This window comes from Nomascus leucogenys, chromosome 5, assembly GCF_006542625.1.
Source record: "Nomascus leucogenys isolate Asia chromosome 5, Asia_NLE_v1, whole genome shotgun sequence".
Taxonomy (NCBI): domain Eukaryota; kingdom Metazoa; phylum Chordata; class Mammalia; order Primates; family Hylobatidae; genus Nomascus; species Nomascus leucogenys.
The window spans coordinates 112,284,248-112,311,065 of NC_044385.1; positions in this window are offsets into that span (position 1 = coordinate 112,284,248).

Consider the following 26,818-nt stretch of genomic DNA (forward strand, 5'->3'; position numbering starts at 1 on the left):
CCCATTTTTCTGCTCTTACCTCAAGTCAATTACACTAACCCAAGTTAATTAGCTTTTGAAATAGCTGATATATTTACATATAGTTTTTCTCCACCTCTAAAATTTGCAGTTCAGTTATGATACCCATTCATTTTTAAAATTCCTATTATACTTACAAATAACTTGCCCAGATATTTTCCCAAATGATTTTTCATGCTTTAGAGGGAAGTATTACCACATAATATAGTTAAAAATTAAAAGCAAACAAAAAAAAACCCCTGTTGTTATATTTGCTCAGTCGCCTTGATTTGCAGCTTTGTGATTAGTTTTAAATCCCTTTAGCACAGAAAATCAGGAGTGCTTAGTCGGCTTTTGAAAAAATCAGGAATGTTTTCCCCTGTCAATGGCAACAAAGATGTTGGCATACCACATCCTAGCTATATATTTTGGTGTGTGACTGAACTAGAAGGTAAACTGAACGCAACTAGTTTTATTGCACAAGTCCTGTTAGATCTGCTAAAAGGTCAGGGACCTAGTTTTCATGAAGCTTATAAATCAAGTTCTGTAGTTATTTCCTTAATTGTTCACTAATATTCCTATATGTGGCAAAATTCAGTCTGAAATTCATTTTCATTGTATCATATTGTGTTATAGCGTGCTTATGGGAAGGAAGCTGAGATTATGAATTTAAAATATACATTACATGTGAGTAACTCAACTGTCCTAGGTCATTTCATAGCAGCCTATAAGGCAAATCTTTGTTTTCTTTAATATTGCATATTTCTACTCCTCCTCTCCCATCCTGCCTTGATTTACCCCATTACCAGGAATTTCTTTTATTTTAAAGATCTCGCCTAATTGACCAACATCCAGGACTTTTTTGATATCCAACTAAATTTAATCCTGCTTCCAAATACTCAGAAGAGAGAAAACTTGGGATCTAATCAATTTGGTACTGCTGCTACTTCCCAGGGACTTGAGTTAGCAAGTTTGCCGGCTGCCCCTGCCTTTTGTGATGACTATTCATCCCCTACTAATGAGTGACTTCGGCTTGGTCCAAATCACTTCTGAGTACATTGGCTTGTATGAGCACAGCAGCTCATACACATTCAACAATTATTCTTATATTTCTCCAAAACTCTACGATCACCCTTAGCCATATGATTTGCTGAAGCCAGCCTTCCTCCATGAAATTTAGTTTATTGTATCGATCATGAATGAGAGTCCAGAAGCTTTCATACTTCTTGATGTTTTCATGATGTGTTCTTGTTATGTGTGTCCTTTCCTCCACCACCTTATTCCATCGGAGGAGTCTTGAAAATGTGAACAATATAGTGGAAGGAGTGAAAGTATCATGCCCTTTCCTCCCAGGAGGCTACTTGGTCGGCATGGAGACTTTCCCTCTCTTTTCTCTGTGACAGCTCTGCAGCAAGAAGGTTTTGTAAGAAGCTGCCTTTGTCAAGACACAATAGGTCCTTTTTTTACCCTGACCCTGTATAAATGTGCTTTCTGGCATAACATTTGCATGAATAAAAGAGAATAATCGTATGACTTCTTAGCAGAACAAAGATGATGTACTCCAAGGTGACTTTCTGTTTCTAGATACAGAAGACAAAGAAAAGCCCAGCATAAAATTTTGTCTTCTGACACTTCATAGTTCATGTCTATTCTTTCCCATTTAAAATCATCTTGAATGTTTGAATGGTTCATTTTCCTTCAAATTACTATTTAAATAAATAGATATAAATACTAAAACACAAATGTTAGTGATCTATTTTTATCACAGTTCTTACCTAAATGCTACAATAATGAAGTACTGAACTTTTTTCTATGTATCGAGTTTTACATATATATAATAAAATAACATATATATACATATATACACAATATATATATAGCAAAATTAAGATTTTTGAAGAACAGCAATTTACTTAATAGGTAATACTGAAAAGAACATTATGTATTATAAATTTCAAACATTTACAGTATTCAGTATTTCCATTCATATCAATATGCACATAGACACCCAAATATACCTGCATAAACAGATTATCCAGCTGAAAAATTTTAACACTTTTTACAGAAAAAGTTGACTGTGCATTCATTTTCCTGCTTACACTGAAATGCCATTATTCAGCAGCCTTTTTATTGTCTTATTACTTAAGGAGAGAAAACAAATTAGGGACCTATTGTCTGTCATGCTTCAAAACTCTGAATATTCTGAGTTTTCAATCGTTAGTTAACTCTACAGACTAATATTTTCATTCCTGAGCAATCTCTGCATTTTTCGTTGTCCACTTTCATAAGCAGAGCCTGCTCCATTCTAGGATTGCTCCTGGATATGTCTGTTACTTTTCTGGATGAAATTTAGTTTCTATCTATTTTTTCTCTCTGGCTATAGTTCTTTCCAAAGAAACTTTCCTGGAGCTAATTTTCGCTTTCTGTTGCATCCCATACACATCAATGTATCTGGGTGAATATCATCCAAAGAACAAACAGATAACTTGTTTCTGATTGTCTCAGGGTTATAGAGGCATTTCTAATTGTCACAATTCAGGTGCTTTACGATGTGTTATTTCTGGATTTCAATAATGAACATAAGTCATGGCTTGCCTATAATGTCTTTAGTTTACCTGTGTTATCCCTAGGTTTTTCCTGGTTCAGAATTTATAACAAAATGTTAGCTGTCTAATTATGAAATGTTATTCAAAGTTATAGAAATGTAAGCCATGGTGGTTTTGCATTATATTTCCAATTTTTCCTATGCCTTTGTCTAGTAAGGTGTAAGATGCATGTTCAGTGAACACATGGCTAAATTTTAAAACCATCCGTAATTCTTCCCTCTTTTCTTGGATAGATTCTGGCTCTTTTGGTCAGCTCAGTCTGCTACAAAAAATGCCATAGATTGGAAGCTTAGAAAAGCAGAAATTTATCTATCATACTTCCGGAGGCTGGGAAGTCCAAGACTAAGTAACTGGTAGATTAACTAAATGTCTGATGAGGACCAACTCCCTAGAGGGCCATCTGTTCTCTGTATCTTCACATGTTGGAAGGTGCAAGGGAGCTGTTTGGAGTCTCTTATCTAAGGGCACTAATTCTATTCATTAAGTCTCTACCCCCATGACTTTATCTAAACTTGATACCTTCAAAATTCCACTTCTTAGTATCATCACATTGAGAAATAACGTTTCAACATAAGAATTTTGGTAGGACACAAGCACTCAGTCCATAACAGTAATTAAAAATTACAGTTCAAGGGTCCTTGTTCACTGACAAGATGAAGCATTCTTTTGTAAAAATAGTGAAATTCAGTAACACCATCCAGCATAATTGGAGAAGTATTAAAATATTGTGGTCATTAAAGGTCCCTTGTTTAACCAGAAGTCAGGCTTAAAATCCGTGAAATCAGTAAAAAATGTAGAAACTTATACTTTAAATGTAAGTAAATATAATGATCAATAAAAATGTCTTTCATCATTTGTAAAGGAAAAAGATAACATGTCCCTACTTAATACCCACCTAAGTGTGACTAAACATTAAGCAGGTTTGTTCCTGACTCTAGGCCCCTGACCACTTTTTCTTACAGCATTTAATTTAGAAAATTCTCAATGGTAAATTATTTCTCTTCCTTTTGAGATATAATCTTTTTCCAGCCTTTTGCCAGTTATGTAACTCAGGAATGTGTTTCTCAAGGACCTGGGAAAAATTTCTTTGCAATGCAATTATCAAGAAATTAGTACCCCATCTTCTTAGTCCCTGTGAGACAGTATAAGTCTAACTTCTATAAGTACCAATAAGCAACACACTTGGCCTAATTACATTGACCAATCTCTCCTCTAATATCCTCCAGTGATTTTCCACTACCTCATCTCAGCACTCAATAATTCTTCCACCTTTTGTTTTGTGGCATTGAATTCAATCTCTTCCCCCAACCCTCATTGCAATAGTCTTGATCTCTATTGCAACAGTCCTACAAAAAGTTTTTCTTGCCTGTTTAACACAATCAGGTATATTTTTTTAATCCACTTCCCTCTTTAAAAAAATTGTTTCCTTCAAGACATACTGAGTTCAAGTCCTTACTATAACCTGTGAAATAGAGATAAATCTCTCTAAGGATTAAGCTAGATATTCCAGGTTTTACAATGAAGTGATAGCTCCAAGTCGGCAGACTCAAAACCTCCAGCTATGTAAAAATGTATCACTAAAAGTGGCCCAGTGATATCTCACAACATGTAAAGGAAATTGTTAGGAGGTCTAATTCAAGATAAGTTATTCTTTCTTCTGTTTGCTGTATAAAATGCGTAAGATTTTATCCTAACTTAGTGCTACCTTTTGTGATCAATTACATTCATATAAATCTATTAAAGTTTACTGTGGTCAAAGGATAATGGAATCTCCTTAAAGTCCAAGCCCTAATACCCTGAACCTGTAAATATGTGCGTAGTAAAAAGGAATTTGCAGATGCATTTAAGTCAAGAATTTTAGGATGGGGAGTGTTTTAGTCCCTCTGCATTGCTATTAAGGAATACCTGAGAATAGGTAATTTATAAAGAAAAGAGGCTTATTTTGGCTTACCGTTCTGCAGGCTCTACAGGAAGTATGGTGCTGGCATCTATGCCTGGTTAGGGTCCTCAGGAATCCTACAGTCATGGCGGAAGATGAAGGAGGACCAGGCGTATGACATGGTAATGAGAGGTGACAGCCTGCTGGCAGCCCTCAGCTCTCCCTCACTCTCGGGGCCTCCTCCGCCTCTGCGCCCACTCTGTCAGCGCTTGAGGAGCCCTTCAGCCCGCCGCTGCGCTGTGGGGCCCCCTCTCTGAGGGCTGGCTGAGGCCGCAGCTGGCTCCCTCTGCTGGCGGGGATGTGTGGAGGGAGACGCGATGGCGGGAACCACGGCTGCTTGCCGCGCTCGCGGCCCAGCGTGAGTTCCGGGTGTGGGTGGGCTTATCGGGCCCCACACTCCGAGCGGCCGGCCGGTGCCCGGGCAGTGAGAGGTTTAGCACCTGGGCGAGTAGCTGCAGAGGGGGCGCCGGGTCCCCCAGCACTGCCGGCCCGCCCGAGCTACGCTCGAATTCTTGCCGGCCTCAGCCGCCTCCCCGCGGGGCAGGTCTCAGGACCTGCAGCCCGCCATGCCCGGGCCCCCCTGCGGTGGCCTCCTCCACGCGGCGCCGGGTCCTATCTACCGCCCAAGGGTGAGGAGTGCAGGCGGTGCGGGGGGGGGGGGGGGGGGGGGGCGGGGCCGGGGAGGCGGGACTGGCGGGCAGCTCCACCCACGGCCCTGGCGGGGATAAGCTAGGCGCAGCCAGCTGGGCTTCTGAGTCCGGTGGGGACTTGGAGAACTTTTGTGTCTAGCTTAAGGTTTGTAAACACACCAATCATCACCCTGTGTCTAGCTCAAGGTTTGTAAAGGCACCAATTACTGCTCTGTGTCTAGCTAATCTAGTGGGGACTTGGAGAACTTTTGTGTCTAGCTCAGGGATTGTAAACGCAACAATCAGCCCCCTGTCAAAATGGACCAATCAGCTCTCTGTAGAACAGACCAATCAGCTCTCTGTAAAGTGGACCGATCAGCGGGGGTGGGGGGGGGTCAGATAACGGAATAAAAGGTTGCCCACGCTAGCAGTGGCAACCTGCTAGGGTCCATTTCCAGACTGTGGAAGTTTTGTTGTTTCACTCCTTGTGATAAATCTTGCTGCTGCTCACTCTTTGGGTCCCCATTGCCTTTATGAACTGTAACACTCACCGCGAAGGTCTGCAGCTTCACTCCCCAGGCTAGCGAGATCAGGAACCCACTGGGAGGAATGAACAGCTCCCAACAGGAAGAATGAACGACTCCAGACACGCCGCCTAAAGAGTTGTAACACTCACCACGAGGGAGGGTCTGTGGCTTCATTCTTGAAGTCAGTGAGACCAAGAACCCACTAATTTCAGACACAGTAAGACAGGAAGCAGGAGAGAAAGAGGTGAGGAAGTTCTAGGCGCTTGTAAACAAGCAGATCTCATGTAAACCCATGGAGTGAGGCTCATTTATTACTGGGAGGATGGTAGAAAGCCATTCATGAGGGATCTGACCCCATGACCCAAACACTTTCTGCCAGGCCTCACCTCCAACAGTGGAGATCATATGTCAACATGAGATTTGAAGAGGACAAACATTTAAACCATGTGAGGGAGATTATACTGGATCATCCAGGTGAGCCTAATGTAATCACAAACATCCTTCTAAGGAGAAGAGAGGCAAGATATTCAGAGTTGAAGGAATTAGTGTCAAAAGCTGAGGTATAGGTCTGTCAGTCTGGGAATGCGAACTCCTTTTGGAAATGGAAGAAAAACAATAAAGCAGATATTTCCAAAAACTGTACAGAAGGTACACAGCCCTGCCAACATCTTGGTTTTAGGACTTCCTGTATCCAAATCATTAAGTAAGTAGATTTATACAGTTTAAACCTCAGTTTGGGCCGGGCGCGGTGGCTCACGCCTGTAATCCCAGCACTTTGGGAGGTTGAGGCGGGCGGATCACGAGGTCAGGAGATGGAGACCATCCTGGCTAACACGGTGAAACCCCGTCTCTACTAAAAGCACAAAAAATTAGCCAGTCATGGTGGTGGGCGCCTGTAGTCCCAGCTACTCAGGAGGCTGAGGCAGGAGAATGGCGTGAACCTGGGAGGCGGAGCTTGCAGTGAGCCAAGATCGGGCCATGGCACTTCAGCCTGCGCGACAGAGCGAAATTTCGTCTCAAAAAAAAAAAAAAAAAAAAACCCACAGTTTGGAGTAATTTGTTACAGGAATAGGAAACTAACGTAATTATCCAATAATAAATTGTGTTCTTTTTCTCTTCTGTATTGGTACAAAGGATTCTTTCTATTGGTAGCACTATTTTATTTTTATAACAGTACAGAAAATAGAAGCTGGGTAATTATATGATGAATATAAAGAATAGCCAGGGCTCACATCTGTAATTCCCAGCACTTTGGGAGGATGAGGCGGGCAGATCTCTTGAGCTAAGGAGTTCGAGACCAGCCTGGGCAACATGGCGAAACCCCGTCTCTACAAAAAACTTAGCTGGGCATGGTGGCACACGCCTGTATTTCTAGCTACTCAGGAGGCTGAGGTGGGAAGCTCACCTGAGCCCAGGAGACAGAGGTTTCTGTGAACTGAGATCACACCATTGCACACCAGCCTTGGCAATAGAGTAAGACCTTGTCTCAGGGAAAAAAAAAAGAAATAGACTGAAAGCTCCTGTGATGGTGATTCATCACTTCTTCAGTAAATCAAATCTGAAGTTTCTAGTGTATTTTCTTAGTTGATGCATTTTTTTAAATTCTGTAGTAAATCCCATTGCTAGACAAAGAGCTAACAAAAGATAGTGCTTTTTAAATGAGATGTGTGCACTATTTTAATAAGAATGTTCATGATGAGCATGTCACTCCATAAAATATTTTTTGACAACAGCTATCTACCATGGCAGATGGAGGTGGTGAAGATATCACTGACCTCATGAAACCATAGGAATCAAGTCTTCTGAAGTAGCACCATTATCAACTTCCACAGTGAGTATTTATTCTAAAAACACAGTGATATTACATGTGCAGCTGCAGAAAACCATTCATATATTATCTTGATGATTATTTTGATCAAATGACTTTTCATCTAAATTAATTATAATAATTTTTATCAAAGTTTTCATGTGCACATAGAAGAGTGAATTGATATTTGTGAATGCATGAGTTGAACTGGCAGAAGAAAATATTTGCAAACAGTTAAAAGCTGAAAATTTTATACCAATATCATCTAATGCATTAAGTAGAAAATCAGCTAACTGCAAAAAATGATTCAAGTGTTTTCATTCAATTTAGGAACTCAAAGTAATGTTTTTGAAAGTACATTTCAATAAGGTAGATTATATGACATTTTAAAGTATGTTATGATAAATCCAGTGAAAATTACATCAGTAATAAAATTATATATTTTCTTGATAAAATGCATTGCGAATTTGGTAAAGCAAATGTCATTGTGGAAACAACATTTTCATAAGACCAGAATTACCGTGCAGTAAGTTGTAATAATTTAATCCAAACAAACTTTAATAGACTACCAGTTAAGAAGAAGCTGAAGTTATTAAATTTACACACACATACATGTCACATCACAACTTTTTTAAAATATGAGACTGATGCCAATGCTAAATATACAAAATTACTCCAGTATGACAATATCTACTTTCTATTTCTGCTGCCCATCGTAAATTTGAATTGAAGAATGTATAAACTTTTGAAGAAATGATTATCTATAATGCTATTCAACACTTTTATTAAAAAATCTGATAAAATTGTGTTTATGTCCCAAATTGACAAATAAATCTCCAGAATATTCAACTCCTGGTAGCTTTCTAGTGAATTGCAGTTACTGAAAACAAACATGCAAACAAGAAGTGATTGTAGTTTATCCCCCAAAAGCAAGACAAATCTAAACAAATTTAGTAATGGGAAATTACTTAATTTGAAAATTATCTAATTGAACTTTAGAATATATGGACATGTAGGGAAAATCCATTTATTTCCTTAGGTCTTTAAGTGGATAAATTGATAATCCTTTACTGAATAAATTGAAAATGATAAAGTCAGCAATTTTGAATCATCTACATTTTGCAATATACTTGAAAATTTATAAATAATGACAATTTACTTGATAAATTTTGTCATATAAAAACTATTTGCCAAAGAAAGATTCTCGGAATCAGGGAGGGAAAACCCCCCAAAAAACTTGTATTTGTGAAAGTATTTGCACTGCAGTATTTACAGATCTCAATTAAAAATGGAATTGAGTAATTCTTGTTTTTAATCGAATTTATTCTGAGCATATAAAGTACCACTCTGTATTTAGAAAAATATTTTTTTCAAAAAATATTATGTTCTACAAAAAAGGTTAAACTTTTAACTCTTTCAAAAATTTTAACCATAAAAATAAATGATATAGAAACCTTTTGGAAATTATTTAAAAATTAATCAGAATTAGATCGGTTTGAAATGTAATTTGCTTTTAAACAAAATTCTCTGAATATTAGAAACAGCTAGGCTCATTAACTCATTAGATAATGGTAATATATAGTAATAAATTACTTTTTAGGTTATCTTTTAATATTCAGATGGACAATATACTTTAGTCAGTCAATAAAACTTATCAAATGTGTTCATTTTATTACACCTTTTCAATCTAAAACAATTTCTGGTTTGAAATTAAATATATTATCACTTCAATCACATCTTTGTCTTATATGCATAGAGTAAGAGAGTGCCAGAGGTCTTGGCTCATATTGAAAAATACATGATTTTTCAGAAAGAGGTACAATTTATCACTTAGGACCATTCCCTTCCTTGACCCTTAGAATCTACCCTATTCTGTTTTTCCTGACTTCACAGATGATCTCCTGATCTCCTTTAATATTTAGTTATTTCTGATAACGATTCTGTGAATCAGTGCATATACTTTTTTATATATTTCCCCCCATGCAATATGTTTACCTTCTCTATTTTTTTAATGTGTGCATGTGCATATGTTTATGAATCTTTTGGTCGAATAGAGGTGGAGATTGTGAGCATGGCTTACAAATAAACAGTCATGTTGAATGGTCATTGTTGTGCTGAATTTAAAAAATTAGTAGAGAATCCATATCATAGTGAAAGTGAGTTTTTCCTTCATACATTTATCTTGGTCTTTTCCACAAGCATACTTCCTTTACTTCTAGTGTCTGGTTTCTCCATTCACTTCTATCCCTTCTGCAATGCTTCAAATACCTCCAGATGTTTCTTTTGAGGTGTAAACACAGTATGCAGAATATAGGAGATAAGTTCTCATTAATTATAACTAGCCCTTTTTATTTTGTTTGTAAAGAAATCTCATTTTAATTTAAATGTATTAAATACAATTCTAAAAAAAATGTGGTTAGTGACGATAGAGTAAAAAACACAGCTTCGAAGTTAGTCAAAAAGATTTTACAAGTATGTAGCATAATTTAAAAATTAAGTTGAATTAAATGATATCTCGGCAACTTGAAGCATTGCAAAGAATGGTTATAATATTTGACATATTAACACATAATTATGAAAGGATTATGATTGTTACAATTCATAATTATTTTTGATGAGAATTATTGTATTTTATATCTAGTATGGCTTTTAGTGTTGTAATCTTGAGAAAAAAAATTTAGACTAAATTACATTTTGCAAGAAAATATAAAATATACTCACAAACCTATACCACAGAAAAGTAATTTAGACAGAATATTGACAAACATTTAAAAATCTTATACTACTCTTAAAAATGTGCATAGATCTCATAATGGCTTGCTCTTCAATTTTGCCAAATAATAATGTAGGTAAAATAGGACTTTAGTAAATTATTTCTTATAAAATATATTTCAATATAGTAGTCATGTATTTGTGCTAATATGGAATTTCAAAAGAGTGAAAAGCTTTTAAAAAAATCTAAAAGCTATTTTTTATACTTCCACTCTTCCCTAATTTGTTTTTAATGCCAAAAATGATTTTAGATATCCTAAGCTAAATGTTATCAGCATTTATGTACAGAACGATCTTCTTTCCCATTTATATGAGTTTGAAATGCAGTTGAGAAAGAAGGAGGAAGCAGTACTTCGAGTACATAGGGCCACACACACAAAAAAATCACAATCATGCAGGAAAAAAAAATAAATAAAGTAATGATGCCGTCCAGTCTCTATCTTTCAAGTCTCTCTTTCTCTCTGAATTTCAGACTGTGAGACCATTCTGTCTTTCAGCTGAGCAATTACTCTGTCCAGGTGGTATGTTCACCTAGGGTCAAGCCCTGCTGTGTGCATAGAGAAAAATCCCTGCAGAGATTCTTCTTTCAAAAAGTTTTACTCTACTTTTTGAATAAAAAAAAAAAGACTGACAGTTATCTCAAGAGGATTTTCAGAGGAAAATATTCGACCTATATTGCTTGAAAAATGTCACTTGAGGAAAAGAAATTAAAAAGTTATACTTCTCCAGGGTCTTTTTGAGCCCAAATATCTCACATTTTTGTGGATTGTTAGAGTCACCTAGAATTTCTTTGAGGTTTTATGGACATTTGTCTTCCAGATTAAGACAGAAAAAATTCATGCAATATTTGTTGTTCTGTAACTGGTTTATTTTACCTAGCATAATGTCGTCCAGGTTTATTCATGTTGTCACATACTGCAGAATTTCTTTCTGTTTTATGGCTGAGTAGTATTTCATTGTATGTGTAGACCACATTTTCTTTCCCCTTTTATGAATGAATGTTTAGGTTATTTCCCCATCTTGGCTAGTGTGAATAACACTGCAATGGACATGGGAGTGTAGCTATCTCTTCAAGATCCTTACTTCAGTTCTTTTGGATAAATACCCAGACATGAAATTACTGGATCATATGGTATATCTATTTTTAACTTTTTGAGGAAAGTGCATGCTGCTATTAGTGGCTGCATCATTTTGCATTGTTGGGCAAGCTTTTCAATTGATCTGAAATATATTGTTTCTTATGTATAAAATAAGATTAACAGACTCACCTACAGGATTATAGTAAGAATTAGATGAAACAATGCAATTTCCTAAACTTCTAGATATTAAAATAGTTAATTACATAGAATCAGAATAGAATGGTGGCTGCTAGGAATAGGTAAGAGGGGAAATGAGTAGTTACTAATCAAGGAGCATAGTTATGAATAAAGGAGCAAAATGAATATAATCTGGAGTTCTGCTGCACAACATTGTACCCATATTCAACAATAATGCTTTACACACTTAAAATTTGTTAAGAAGGTATATTTCATGTTAAGTGTTTTTATGACAATAAATTTTAAAAGTTAACTTACATTTAATAAAATGCACACATTTTAAACTTAACAAAAGAAGATTTAAAAAATCCTGAAGAATTTTACTTAAAAAGTTTTAACTTTGAACAGCAACAACAAAAATACCTATAAGGTACTCAGAAATCTAGCATCAAAAATTAATGACTTTTTAAAAATAAAAGCATATTCTATGGTATGGTTTGGCTGTGTCCCCACCCAAGTCTCCTCTTGAAATGTAGCTCCCACAATTTCCATGTGTTGTGGGAGGAACTTGGTGGGAGGTGATTAAATTATGAGGGTAGATGTTTCCCGTGCTGTTCTTGTGAGAGTGAATAAGTCTCACCAGATCTGATGGTTTTAAAAAGGACAGTTTCCCTGCCCAAGGTCTCTTCTCTGTCTGCCGCCATGTGAGATGTTCCTTTCACCTTCCACCATAATTGTGAGGCTTCTCCAGCCACAAGGAACTGTGAGTCCATTAAAATTTGTTTTCTTCCCAGTCTCGGGTACAGCTTTATCAGCAGCATGAAAATGGACTAATAGTAAATTGTTACTAGGAGTGGTGTGTTGCTGAAAAGATACGCGAAAATATGGAAGCAACTTTGGAAATGAGTAACAGGCAAAGGGTGGGACAGTTTGGAGGGCTCAGAAGAAGACAGGAAAATGTGGAAAAGTTTGGAACTCCCTAGAGACTTGTTGACTGGCTTTGACAAAAATGTTGATAGTGATATGAACAATAAAGTCCAGGCTGATGTGGTCTCTGAAGGAAATGAGGAACTTGTTGGCAACAGAGCAAAGGTGATTCTTTTTTTTTTTTTTTTTTTTGAGACGGAGTCTCGCTGTCACCCAGGCTGGAGTGCAGTGGTGTGATCTCGGCTCACTGCAAGCTCCGCCTCCTGGGTTCACGCCATTCTCCTGCGTCAGCCTCCCGAGTAGCTGGGACTACAGGCGCCCGCCACCACACCCAGCTAATTTTTTTTTTGTATTTTTAGTAGAGACGGGGTTTCACTCTGGTCTCGATCTCCTGACCTCGTGATCCACCCGCCTTGGCCTCCCAAAGTGCTGGGATTACAAGCGTGAGCCACCGCGCCCGGCTGCAAAGGTGATTCTTGTTAGCTTTTAGCAAAGTGACCAATGGCATTTTTCCTCTGACCTAGAGGTTTGTGGATACCAGATTCAGGGTATCTGGTGGAAGAAATTTCTAAGCAGCAAAGCATTCAAGAAGTGACTTGGGTGCTGTTAAAGGCATTCAGTTTTAAAAAGGAAACAGAGCAAAACATCTTGGAAAATGTGGAGCCTGACAATGTGATAGAAGAGAATCCCATTTTCTGAGTAGAAATTCAAGCCAGCTGCAGAAATTTGCATAAGTAACAAGGAGCTATATGTTAATCACCAAGACAATGGGGAAAATGTCTCCAGTGCATGTTAGAGTCTTCATGGCAGCCCCTCTCATCACAGGCCTGGAGGTCTAGGAGGAAAAAGTGGTTTCATGGGCCAGGCCCCAGGTCTCCACGCTATGTGTAGCCTAGAGACTTGGTGCCCTGCATCCCAGCTACTCCAGCCATGATGAAAGGGTCCCATGTAGAGCTTGGGCATGGCTTCAGAAGGAGCAAACCCCAAGCCATGGCAGTGTCCATGTGGTGTTGTTCCTGTGGTGCACAGAAGTCAAGAATTGAGGTTTGAGAACCTTCACCTAGATTTCAGAGGATGTATGGAGACACCAGGATGTCCAGGCAGAAGATTGTTGCAGGAGTGGGGCTCTTATGGAGAACCTCTGCTAGGGCAGTGCAGAAGGGTGATGTGGGTGGGAGCCCCCACACAGAGTCCTTACTGGGGCACTGCCTAGTGGAGCTCTGTGAAGAGGGTCACTTCCCTCCAGACTCCAGAATGGTATATCCATTGACAGCTTGCACCATCTGCCTAGAAAAGCCACACGCTCAACTCCAGCCTGTGAAAGCTGCCAGGAGGGAGACTGTACCCTGCAGAGCCACAGGGGCAGAGCTCCCCAAGACCATGGGAACTCACCTCTTGCATCAGTGTGGCCCAGATGTGATGCATGTGGTCAAAGGAGATCATTTTGGAACTTTAAGATGTGACTGCCATGCTGGATTTCAGACTTGCATGGGGCCTATAGCCCCTTTGTTTTGGCCCATTTCTCCCATTTGGAACAGCTGTATTTACCCAATACTTGTACCCCCATTGTATCTAGAAAGTGACTAACTTGCTTTTGAGTTTATAGGCTCATAGTTGGAAGGGACTTGCCTTGTCCCAGATGAGACTTTGGACTCTGGACTTTTTAGTTAATGGTGAAATAAGTTAAGAATTTAGGGGACTGTTGGAAAAGCATGATTGGTTTTGAAATGTGAAGACATGAGATTTGGGAGAAGTTAGGGGTGGAATGATGTTGTTTGGCTGTGTCCCCACCAAAATGTCATTTTGATTGTAACACCTATAATTCCCAAGTGTCATGATGTGGGTGGGAGCCCCCACACAGAGTCCTTACTGGGGCACTGCCTAGTGGAGCTGTGTGAAGAGGGTCACTTCCCTCCAGACTCCAGAATGGTATATCCATTGACAGCTTGCACCATCTGCCTAGAAAAGCCACACGCTCAACTCCAGAGTCCAAAGTCTCATCTGGGACAAGGCAAGTCCCTTCCAACTATGAGCCTATAAACTCAAAAGCAAGTTAGTCACTTTCTAGATACAAGTGTCATGAGAGGAACCTGGTGGGAGGTGATTGAATTATGGGAGCAGGTCTTTCCTGTGCTGTGCTCATGAGAGTGAATAAGTCTCACGAGATATGATGGTCTGGTTTTGTTTTGTTTTGTTTTGTTTTGTTTTGTTTTGTTTTGAGACAGAGTCTCACTCTGTCACCCAGGCTGGAATGCAGTGGCATGATCTTGGCTCACTGCAACCTCTGTCTCCTGATTCTCTTGCCTCAGCCTCCTGAATAGCTGGGACTGAAGGCATGCGCCACCACACCTGGCTAATTTTAGTATTTTTAGGAGAGACGGGGTTTCACCATGTTGGTCAGGTTGGTCTCGATCTCCTGACCTCATGATCCACCCACCTTGGCCTCCCAAAATGCTGGGATTACAGGTGTGAGCCAATGCACCTGGCCCAGATCTGATGGTTTTAAAAAGGGAGAGTTTCCCTGCACAAGCTCTCTTCTCTTGTCTGCTACTGTGTGAGATGTGCCTTTCACCTTGATTGTGAGGCCTCCACATCCACAAGGAACTGTGAGTCCATTAAAGCTTGTTTTCTTCCCACTCTCGGGTATGTCTTTATCAGCAGCAAGAAAACAGACTAATACACTGTATAATTGCATGCTACTTTTTTTATTTACAAATCTTTTGACAATACAAATTTGTACAGGCCCTGTATTAGTCTGTTCTCACACTGCTATAAAGACATACCTGAGACTGGTTAATTTAAAGACAAGAGATTTAATTGACTCACAGACTCACAGTTCTGCATGGCTGGGGATATCTCAGGAAACTTACAATCATGGCAGAAGGTGAAAGGGAAGCAGGCATATCTTTCCATGGTCAAAGAAGGGTGAGGGGTGCTACACACTTTCAAACAATCAAATCTCATAAGAACTCTATCATGAGAATAGCAAGGGAGAAGTCTTCCCCTATGATTCAGTCACCTCCCACCTGGCCCCTCTTTCAACACTGAAGATTATAATTCAAAAAGAGATTTGTGTAGGAACACAGAGCCAAACCATATCATTCTGCCCCATCCCCTCCTAGATCACATGTTTTTCTTATATCTCAAAATACACTCAGGTTTTCCCAACAGTCCCTCAAAGTCTTAACTCATTTCTGCATTAACTCAAAATTTCACAATCCAAAGTCTCATCTCAAACAAGGCAAGTCCCTCCCGCCTAAAAGCCTGTAAAATAAAAAAAACAAGTTAATTACTTTCAAGTTACAATGAGGGTATAGGCATTTGGTATATGCTTCTATTCCAAAATGGAGAAATTGGCCAAAATAAGGGGCTACAGGCCCCATGCAAGTACGAAATCCAGCAGGTCTGTCATTAAATTCTAAAGTTCCAACACATAATCTCATTTGACTTGATTTCTCACATTCAGGCCACACTGATGCAAGAGGTGTGCTTTCACGGCCTTGGGCAGCTTTGCCCCTATTACTCTTCAGGACTCATCTCTCATGGCTGCTCACAAGAACTGGCATTGAGTACCTGTGGTTTTTCCAGGTACATGGTGGAGCCTGTCAGTGGATCTACCATTCTGGGGTCTTAAGGACAGTGGCTGTCTCCTCAAAGGCCCACTAGACAATACCCTAGTGGGGACTCTGTGTGGGGGCTCCAACCCCGTATTTCCCCTTTACACTGCCCTAGCAGAGGTTCTCCATGTGGGCTCTGCCCCTGCAGCAGACTTCTGACTGGATATCCCGGCATTTCCATACATCCTCTGAAATCTAGGTGAAGTCTCCCAAGCCTCAACTCTTGCCCTCTGAACACCTGCAGGCTTAACACCATGGGGAAGCCATCAAGGCTTGGGGCTTGCACCCTCTGAAGTAATGGCTCAAGCTGTATCTTGTCCCCTTTTAGGCATGGCTGGAGCTGAAGCAGCTGAGATGCCAGGCACCATGTGCCAAGGCAGCAAAGAACAGCAGGGCCCTGGGTCTGGTCCACAAAACCACTTTTCCCTCCTAGGCCTCTAGGACTGTTATGGGAGGGGACGCTGCAAAAGTCTCTGAAATGCCTTGGAAGCATTTTCTCCATTGTCTTGGATATTAACATTTGGCTTCTCTTTAGGCAAATTTCTGAAGTTGGCTTGAACTTCTCCTGATTTTTTTTTTCTACCACATGGCAAGGCTGCAAATTTTCTAAATTTTATGCTCTGTTTCTCTTTTAAAGGTAAGTTCTATTTGCTTATGCAAATGAGCGAGCTTTTAGAATCAGCCAGCTCACATCCTGAATGTTTTGCTGCTTAGAAATTTCTTCCATCACATATCTTAAATCATCTCTCTCAAGTTCAAAGTTCAACAGGTTTCTATAGCAGGGGAACATTGCCACAAGTCTTGTTGCTAGAGCATAGCAAAAGTGACCTCTTCTCCATTTCCCAGTAAATTCCTCATTTCCATTGAAGACATCCTTGGCCTCCACTTCACTGTCCATATAGCTATCAACATTTTGGTCACAATCATTCAACCAGTCTCTAGGAAGTTTCAAACTTTCCCTCATCTTCCTGTCTTCTTCTGAGCCCTCAAAACTATTTCACCTCTGGCCATTATTCAGTTCCAAAGCTGCTTCCACATTTTCAGGTGTCTTTACAGCAATACCCTTCTGCTCTGGTACCAATCTTCTGTATTGGTCTGTTCTTACACTGCTGTAAAGACATACCTGTGACTGGGTAATTTATAAAGAAAAGAGGTTGAATCAGCTCCTGTTCTGTGGGCTGTTCAGACTTCTGCTTTTGGGGCGGCCTCAGGAAACTTACAATCATGGTTGAAGTTGAAGGGGAAGAAGGTACATCATCACATGATCTGAGAAGGGGGGACAGAGAGAGAAGGGGGAGGTGGTACACAATTTCAAACAACCAGATCTCGTTAAAAACTCTATCATGAGAACAACAAGGAGGAAATCCAATCCCATGATTCAATTACCTCCCACCAAGACCCTCCTCCAATTCTGAGAATGAAAACTTGACATGATATTTGAGTGGGATAACAGAGCCAAACCATATCAGGCCCATTATAAATTTAAACAAGTAGTATATATATATTGTATACATATATATATATATATATAGTATACATATATATATATGTATATACACACACACTTTTTGACATGTTTTAGTACTGTCATCTTAAATAACAAGCAGTGGCTTATAAAGTTGATATATTTTTATAAATAAAAGTTTTAACTGATACATTTTCATCATGTCAACAAAAGATCCAAAGGCTTTAAATTTATTACTGGAGAAAATTGGAGATTACTTATTCTGGTCAGATTTGTTACTAGGAAAATCATCCTCCAGAAACACTTAGATATACTAGATAAAATAAAAACTTAACATAAAGTAAGCTATACCATAGTCATGAATGTATAGGGATATTATTAATATCATTTCACTAAATTGTTCTATGTAATAAATATGACACCAAAATTAAACAATTTTTGTAACAAACTGTCTAAAAAGTATATATGAATAAAAAAGTCCTAATAGAACCAAGATATTTAAAGAGTTGTTTAAAAGTATGGCATTCACAGTAAGACGTTTACATTAATTATAAAAATATAATAATTAAAGCCATGTGTCATTGGCACAGGAAGAAATGCAGAAATGTATCTATATATAATTGGAAATTGGCATATCAATTCTTAGGTATGCTCCAAGTAACTTTATGTCACAATAATAGTGTTATTGCAGTAATTAAATCATAATTATGTAAACTCAACATGTAATTTAACAGAAATCTTCTTCCTCACACTCAGCAGTGCTCCACATTGAAAGCCTATAGTGAGAAAAAAATAAAAGGATATACTAGGCCATGTGCTTCTCCTTGTCTTCTCTTTGTCTAGGCCACTGAAAGCCTACAGTGAGAAAAATAGAAAGGATATACTAGGCTATGTGCTTCTCTTTGTCTTAACTACATAATCCCATTGTCCCTCTAGCCTAAGTTCAATATCATCCAACTAGGTAACAGTTGCAGGGAAGTAGGAAGTTTTATTGGTGAGTAGATTTGTAATCCACAATGAAACCTTTTTGGATGTGTAGACTGACACTGACGACTGCTGACTTTTTGCTTTTGGTCACTTTTTGTGACTTGAGAATTTTTGGATGATGCAGGTAGTCTGAATTTGAAACACAAATGCATTTGTAGGCTAGTCTATGGTAACATATTCCTAGCCAAGAATTTGTTCCCTTCACTCAGCACTAGTTTTCCAGGAGACAAATTCTCTTTATAAGCCATTTTGCAAGATGAATTCATATCTAATTCATCCTAATATGATTGTGTAGACTTCTGTGATCCATGTTCCCATGTGAAAGTTTTTATTTGACACTGAACTTTGGGTGAGATCTGGAATTGACTCTTTCTTCCATAATTTCTAGTGGTCTTCAAAAGAGAAACATATTCTTTAGTGTAAAGCAAATGTTTCAAAGGTAAAATGAAGGTTAGAACTACGTGTCCTCTCAGCATTCACAATCACATTTTGATTTTTATTTTGGCTTCCAAGAATCTTTACTTTTGGGCTCTAAGAATTTTTATTTATCTCTTTGCCAGGTGTTTTCTCTTTCTCTCTCTTTCACTTTTCTTCCATCCCTCCCTTCTTCTCTTTTCCTGTCTTCATCTCTACGTCTGTCATCAACCTACTACATTTTAATTATATTTAGTGATGATGTTTGTGATAAAATTAACAGGGTGATTCTAAAAGATATGGAATTCTTTTGCTCTGTTGCCATAATACATTTTGGAGTCAATCTAGATTCTAACAATAGATTCAAATAATAATTCATATTTGAACTTATTATTTATGAATATTCTAAAACATATATTGTGATAGGATAAATAAATGCTGGCTAAACACTATTTTAAATTCTACTCTTTTCTCTTTTTCTGTATAATTTCATCCACTCTTGAAGTAAGAAAATAACATGTTCATTTTTCATTTTCATGAAATTTGAGTAAAATTACATAGAGACAGATTTGAATGAGAGTACCTGTTCAATGTTTTGAGAAGTGCCACGTTTAAGTTAGCAAATGTTGGGAAAGGTAATTCTGAAAATCACAGTACTCTTATACACTTTGTTAGACTATTATAAAAGACTAGAACTCTCCTCCTACAAAATTATACTTCAGATTTTCTTTGTTCATGGCCTTAAAAACCGTGTAATCAGTGCCAGATTTTTCAAATCAGCCTATTTGTTACAAACTAGGCAAAGGACAATTATTTATACTAGTAAATGGTTAAAAATGACTATTTCTATACTTAGTAATACTGATATCAAGTTCTACACCATCCCTAAATTTTAGTAATGTAGCCAACCTATAAGACTATCCTTAATCCCATGATACAAAGAGGTCTTGAAGAATGAATAACAGTTTCTTTGTGAAAATTAAAATATGCTTCATTTTGGTTTATTCAGACAATAAGATGTATGACAGATTAAATGATCTATATAGCCCCAAAACACTAAATTAGCTTGCAGCAATGTAGCGTGATTGCTCAGCATTGCTCAGATCCTTGACTCTGCTTTAGAGCTTAAAAAAAAATTTTTTTGTTATCTACTCAATTATGGTGCAAACATTGCTGATCTGATGCCATGATAAACTAAACCTTGTTCATTAATATCTCATGGCTTGTCAAACATCAAATTATAGTGTATAAGCACAATGAATTTTATGTCAACTCATTGCTCTTTTCGTAGAAGGATTAAGAACGTGGACTAACTATATGAAAAGATAGCATTGGTGTCACAGATTTGGCGTGTTTTCTTATTCTTATGCTTTTGGGTTAGAAAGTAGAGAATGGTTAGATTTGGAGATTGAGAGAAAATATCATCAACCAAGCTGCTTTGACTTTCTCCTGCTTTTGACTTTTTACCTCCCAACCTTTATCACGTAGGACTGTTTTTAATAATTTTATATTGTTATTAGATTAATATTTTAATTTTATATTTCAAGCTAATTAAAAGAAACTCAGAGTTATTAAATTGGAATGAAAAGGCAAATTAAATGAGAAATTGATCATTCTATTCACGATGCCAGAAGAAAGCAAAACTATGAAGATGGTGATCTATGATATTATAAGGTTTTTCTCTCTCTTTTTCCTTTAGGTAAGTATCCAGGCACAAAGTTCATGACACATTTATCATTTTTTCTTCTACGTGGCTGTTAATTCACTCTGGTACTATATTAACAGATGATAGTCTCTAATGTTTATTTGTATTTTAAAAGCTTAAGAATTGAAAATTTTGATTCAATATAAAAATGAGGGAGAGCTTTTGAAACAACAGGCCCAATCAATAGTATTAAGTACACCCTCCCCATATATAACAAGGTAAAAGTCTGTGAATCAAAACATAAGTGGGTTTACACAGACTGGGAGAAAATCTTCACAATCTATACATCGGACAAAAAACAAATATCCCGAATCCATAGAAAACTCAAGCAAATCAGCAAGGAAAAAAAAAACAATTCCATCAAAAAGTGGGCTAAGGACATGAATAGACCATTCTCAAAAGAAGATATACAAATGGCCAACAAGCATGTGGAAAAAATGCTCAAATTCACTAATTATCAGGGAAATGCAAACCCAAACCACAATGTGATACCACTTTATTCCTGCAAGAACGGCCATAATAAAAAAACAGTAGATGTTGGTGTGGACGCATTGAAATGGGAATACTTTTACACTGTTGGTGGGAATATAAACTAGGACAAACACTATGGAATACAGTCTGGAGACTCCTTAAAGAACTAAAAGTAGACCTACAGTTTGATCCAGCAATTCCACTACTAGATCTCTAACCAGAGGAAAAGAAGTCATTATACAAAAAAGATACTTCCACACACATATTTATAGCAATACAATTTGCAATTGCAAAAATATGGAACCAGCCCAAATGCCCATTAATCAACAAGTAGATAAGAAAATGTGATAGATAGATATATAGAATGTGAATGTCATTATTTTGTTCCTTTTCATGGCTGAGTAGTGTGTGTGTGTATATATATAAAATATTATATATTACATATATAATATATATAATTATAAATTACATATAATTTTATATATCTCTGATATAATTATATATAATATTATATATTATATATTATATTATATAATATTATATATAAAATATATTTTTATAATAAATATAAAATTATATATTTTATAATAAATATAAAAATATAAAAAATATATTGTATATATAAATATTTTATGTATGTATATGTATACACTGAGTAGTGTATATATATCTATATCTATCTGTCTAGCAACCTGGATGGAGTTGGAGATTATTCTAAGTGAAGTAACTCAAGAATGGAAAACCAAACATTGCATGTTCTAACTCATGTGGGAGCTAGGCCATGAGGATGCAAAAGAATAAGAATGATACATTGGAATTTGGGGGCTTGAGGGAAAGGGTAGGGGGTCGTATGGGATAAAACACTACACACTAAGTGCAGTGTACACTGCTCGGGTGATGGGTGCACCAAAACCTCAGAAATCCCCACTAAAGAACTTATTCATGTAACCAAAAACCAACTGTTCCCCCAAAACCTATGAAAATAAATTGTATATCTAGAAAACCCCATTGTCTCACCCCAAAATCTCCTTAAGCTGATAAGCAGCTTCAGCAAAGTCTCAGGATACAAAATCAATGTACAAAAATCACAAGTATTCTTGTACGCCAATAACAGACAAACAGAGAGCCAAATCATGAGTGAACTCCCATTCACAATTGCTTCAAAAAGAATAAAATACCTAGGAATCCAACTTACAAGGGATGTGAAGGACCTCTTCAAGGAGAACTACAAACCACTGCTCAATGAAATAAAAGAGGATGCAAACAAATGGAAGAACATTCCATGCTCATGGATAGGAAGAATCAATATCGTGAAAATGGCCATACTGCCCAAGGTAATTTATAGATTCAATGCCATCCCCATCAAGCTACCAATGACTGTCTTCACAGAATTGGAAAAAACTACTTTAAAGTTCATATGGAACCAAAAAAGAGCCCGCATCGCCAAGTCAATCCTAAGCCAAAAGAACAAAGCTGGAGGCATCACGCTACCTGACTTCAAACTATACTACAAGGCTACAGTAACCAAAACAGCATGGTACTGGTACCACAACAGAGACATAGATCAATGGAACAGAACACAGCCCTCAGAAATAATGCCACTTATCTACAACTATCTGATCTTTGACAAACCTGACAAAAACAAGCAATGGGATAAGGATTCCCTATTTAATAAATGGTGCTGGGAAAACTGGCTAGCCATATGCAGAAAGCTGAAACTGGATCCCTTCCTTACACCTTATACGAAAATTAATTCAAGATGGATTAAAGACTTACATGTTAGACCTAAAACCATAAAAACCCTAGAAGAAAACCTAGGCAATACCATTCCGGCTATAGGCATGGGCAAGGACTTCATGTCTAAAACACCAAAAGCAATGGCAACAAAAGCCAAAATTGACAAATGGGATCTAATTAAACTAAAGAGCTTCTGCACAGCAAAAGAAATTACCATCAGAGTGAACAGGCAACCTACAAAATCGGAGAAAATTTTCACAACCTACTCATCTGACAAAGGGCTAATATCCAGAATCTACAATGAACTCAAACAAATTTACAAGAGAAAAACAAAATAACCCCATCAAAAAGTGGGTGAAGGACATGAACATACACTTCTCAAAAGAAGACATTTATGCAGCCAAAAAACACATGAAAAAATGCTCGTCATCACTGGCCATCAGAGAAATGCAAATCAAAACCACAATGAGATACCATCTCACACCAGTTAGTATGGCGATCATTAAAAAGTCAGGAAACAACAGGTGCTGGAGAGGACGTGGAGAAATAGGAACACTTTTACACTGTTGGTGGGACTGTAAACTAGTTCAACCATTGTGGAAGTCAGTATGGCGATTCCTCAGGGATCTAGAACTGGAAATACCATTTGACCCAGCCATCCCATTACTGGGTATATACCCAAAGGACTACAAATCATGCTGCTATAAAGACACATGCACACGTATGTTTATTGCAGCACTATTCACAATAGCAAAGAGTTGGAACCAACCCAAATGTCCAAAAACGATAGACTGGATTAAGAAAATGTGGCACATATACACCATGGAATACTATGCAGCCATAAAAAAGGATGAGTTCATGTCCTTTGTAGGGACATGGATGAAACTGGAAACCATCATTCTCAGTAAACTATCGCAAGGACAAAAAACCAAACACCGCATGTTCTCGCTCATAGGTGGGAATTGAACAACGAGAACACATGGACACAGGAAGGGGAACATCACACTCTGGGGACTGTTGTTGGGTGGGGAGAGCGGGGAGGGACAGCATTAGGAGATATACCTAATGCTAAATGACCAGTTAATGGGTGCAGCACACCAACATGGCACATGGATACATATGTAACAAACCTGCACATTGTGCACATGTACCCTAAAACTTAAAGTATAATAATAATAATAAAAAAGAAAATAAATAAAAAATTGGATAATACAAAACAAAACAAAACATGAGTGAGTTTAATTTTTAATGCATCGTGAACATCCTGCATATGGAAAAAGATTCCATTAGATGATTTCAATTATATTAACTTTTTTTATTTGTTCCATGTCGCTCTTCTTTTATTTATGTCAATTAAATTTTCTGGCTGAATCATTTTCCTTCTACCCGAATAACTGTTTTAACTTTTTTTTTTCTTTTTTGCAGAGCAAATTTGCTGGTGATGAATTACCCCAGTTTTTGTTTATATGAGAAAGCATTTATTTCTCTTTTATTTTTAAAAGAATATTATACTAGGTATAGTAGTGTAGCATGGCATTTTGTTTTGTTTTCCTTGAACATTAAATATTTTGTTCTACTTCTTTCTTGCTTCCGTGGTATCTGAACACAAGTCTACTGTAATACATATTTTTGTTTCTTTATAAATTTGTACATTCTTTCTTTCCTCTGGCTTCTTTTGGTATTTTCTCTTCATCTTTAATTTTCTGCAGTTTTAACATGCAATTTCCAAATGTGAGGTTTTAAGGTGTTTATTCTGCTTGGTTTTCTCTGAGATTCTTGTATCTGGTTTGGTGTCTATTATTAATATTGTAAAGTTCTCAGTCATTATTACTTCAAACATTTGTTTCTTGTCTATTCCCTGTTTCTTCTTGTATTCCAATTACATATGTGTTATGGATTTAGATATTGTTCAACAATATCTATTGATATTCTGTTATATTCTGAATATTCTGTTCTATTTTTTCGTTTTTTCTTTTTGCATTTCAGTTGTAATATTTCAATTGACTTATTTTCAGAGTCGATGATTCTTTCCTAGGTAGTGTCCAGTATACTGATCACACCATGAATGCTAATTTGTATTTTCATTGTAAGATTTTTTATTTCTAGAGTTTCATTTTAATACTTTGATACCTTATTCCTCTTTCTGAGTACATTCCCCATCTCTTCTTGCATGATATCTGCTTTTTACATCCATCATATTTATTTTAAATTTTTTGTCTAACATGACCAATAGCTATGCCTTTTGACATGCCTTGCAATTTTTTTATTGAAAGCTAGATATGTCATATCAGGTAATAGAAACTGAGATAAAGAGACTTCCAGTGTGAGGATTTATGTTAATCTAAGTAGGAATGGAGCTGTTTTTGATGTTTGTTGTAGCTACAGGTATCAGATGCTACAATTCTTTCAGTGCCTTTGTTTTTGTCTTTCTTCTTGTTTGGGGGCTTTCCTGAGTAATTCTTCTTAGAGAGAGTCCACACTTTGCAAGCCTTTCAGCTCTAATTCACTTTTATTGTAATGGAGCCCTAGTGATGTGACAGTAGCATGTGCAGAAGGAGGATTATTCTATAATCTTCTGAATACATTTAATCCTCTGGCCAATCTATATCTTAAGACTATGGCTTTGGGAAGTGCTTTTGTTCAGTGGTAAAACACTTTCTTTTTCTTTTTCCCCCACTGCTTCTTAGTTTGACTTCAGTTTCCAAATATATTTTTTTGAACTCCTGTTCCAAACTGAATATATTCCCCCTTTCTCCTCCAAGTGAGACAGAAAAGCTGAGGAACTGGAGACAAAAGATATTTCTTTCACAATTGTGTTCTGGTGAAGTCATTTCCCTGGAGAATAACGCTTCATTATGGAGACAACTCTTTGAATATTTCACAATGATACTCTTCTCTTCCTTTTTCCAGAGTGACAAACGGATCTTTCTGGGCCCTTCACCATTAAAACCTGGTGGAGATTCTGGGGATAAAGCTCATGAACGTATGCAAACCCTCTAAGATTAAGCTTTCAGGAGTTTCTCACTCTCAACTCAGTCTACACTCAAACTTTTGAAGGTTGAAACTCAAACTCCATAAAATTTGTGAAATTATAATATAAATGCTTCTACCATTTTATGGCTTTAGTGACTTTTGCTACAGAGCTCCTGTTTATCTCCAGATGTGCTTGTTACTTCAGACTTGGGGATGATGGTTTACTCTGTGACTTCAGTTCTCTGGTGGACCAGAAAAGTCATTGATTTTTCACATTGTCTATTTTTTTTCTTGTTGTAAGGACAAGAGTGATTGCTTCCAAACTCCTTACATGTCAGAAGTGAAACAGAAACATTGTTTTATCTACTGTGATTACTAAGCAAAACAAAAAACAGGAGCAGATAATTTGAATGCATTTGCTACTAAATAAAAGCATGTATTTATCTTCTTGTGTCCTTACTCTCACTTGATTTTACAGATACTTTATAGATAAAATTAAGATAAATTTTATTGTCAAAATACATAGATCTGAATATTACAGGGAAAGTCTGAGTAGACCAGCACAGCTGCAACCCATACATTTTGTTTATAATAATTTTATGTTGAACAAACCAATTTTTATTACATTTTGAAACCCCCAGAATAGCACTATGTTTATCAACTACAGCAACTGATTGACTCATTGGAGATTACTATATACACACACACACACACACACACACACACACACACACACACACACATATATATATATATATATTATTTCTACAGAAACCGGTACCTAGGAAGTAAAGAAAATTAGCTAAAATATGCCTGTATTGTTCTGCTATTGAAGTTGAAATTTGAGTTGGAATAAATATGTTAAAAATGTGCCCTGATAAAGAATTATTTTAAAAAGAAAGAATAAAAGTAAAGAGTGGTTTTTGGGAAATGACAAAAACTAATAAAAATATATTACAGACTGTAATTATTTTCAGATTATTATGACA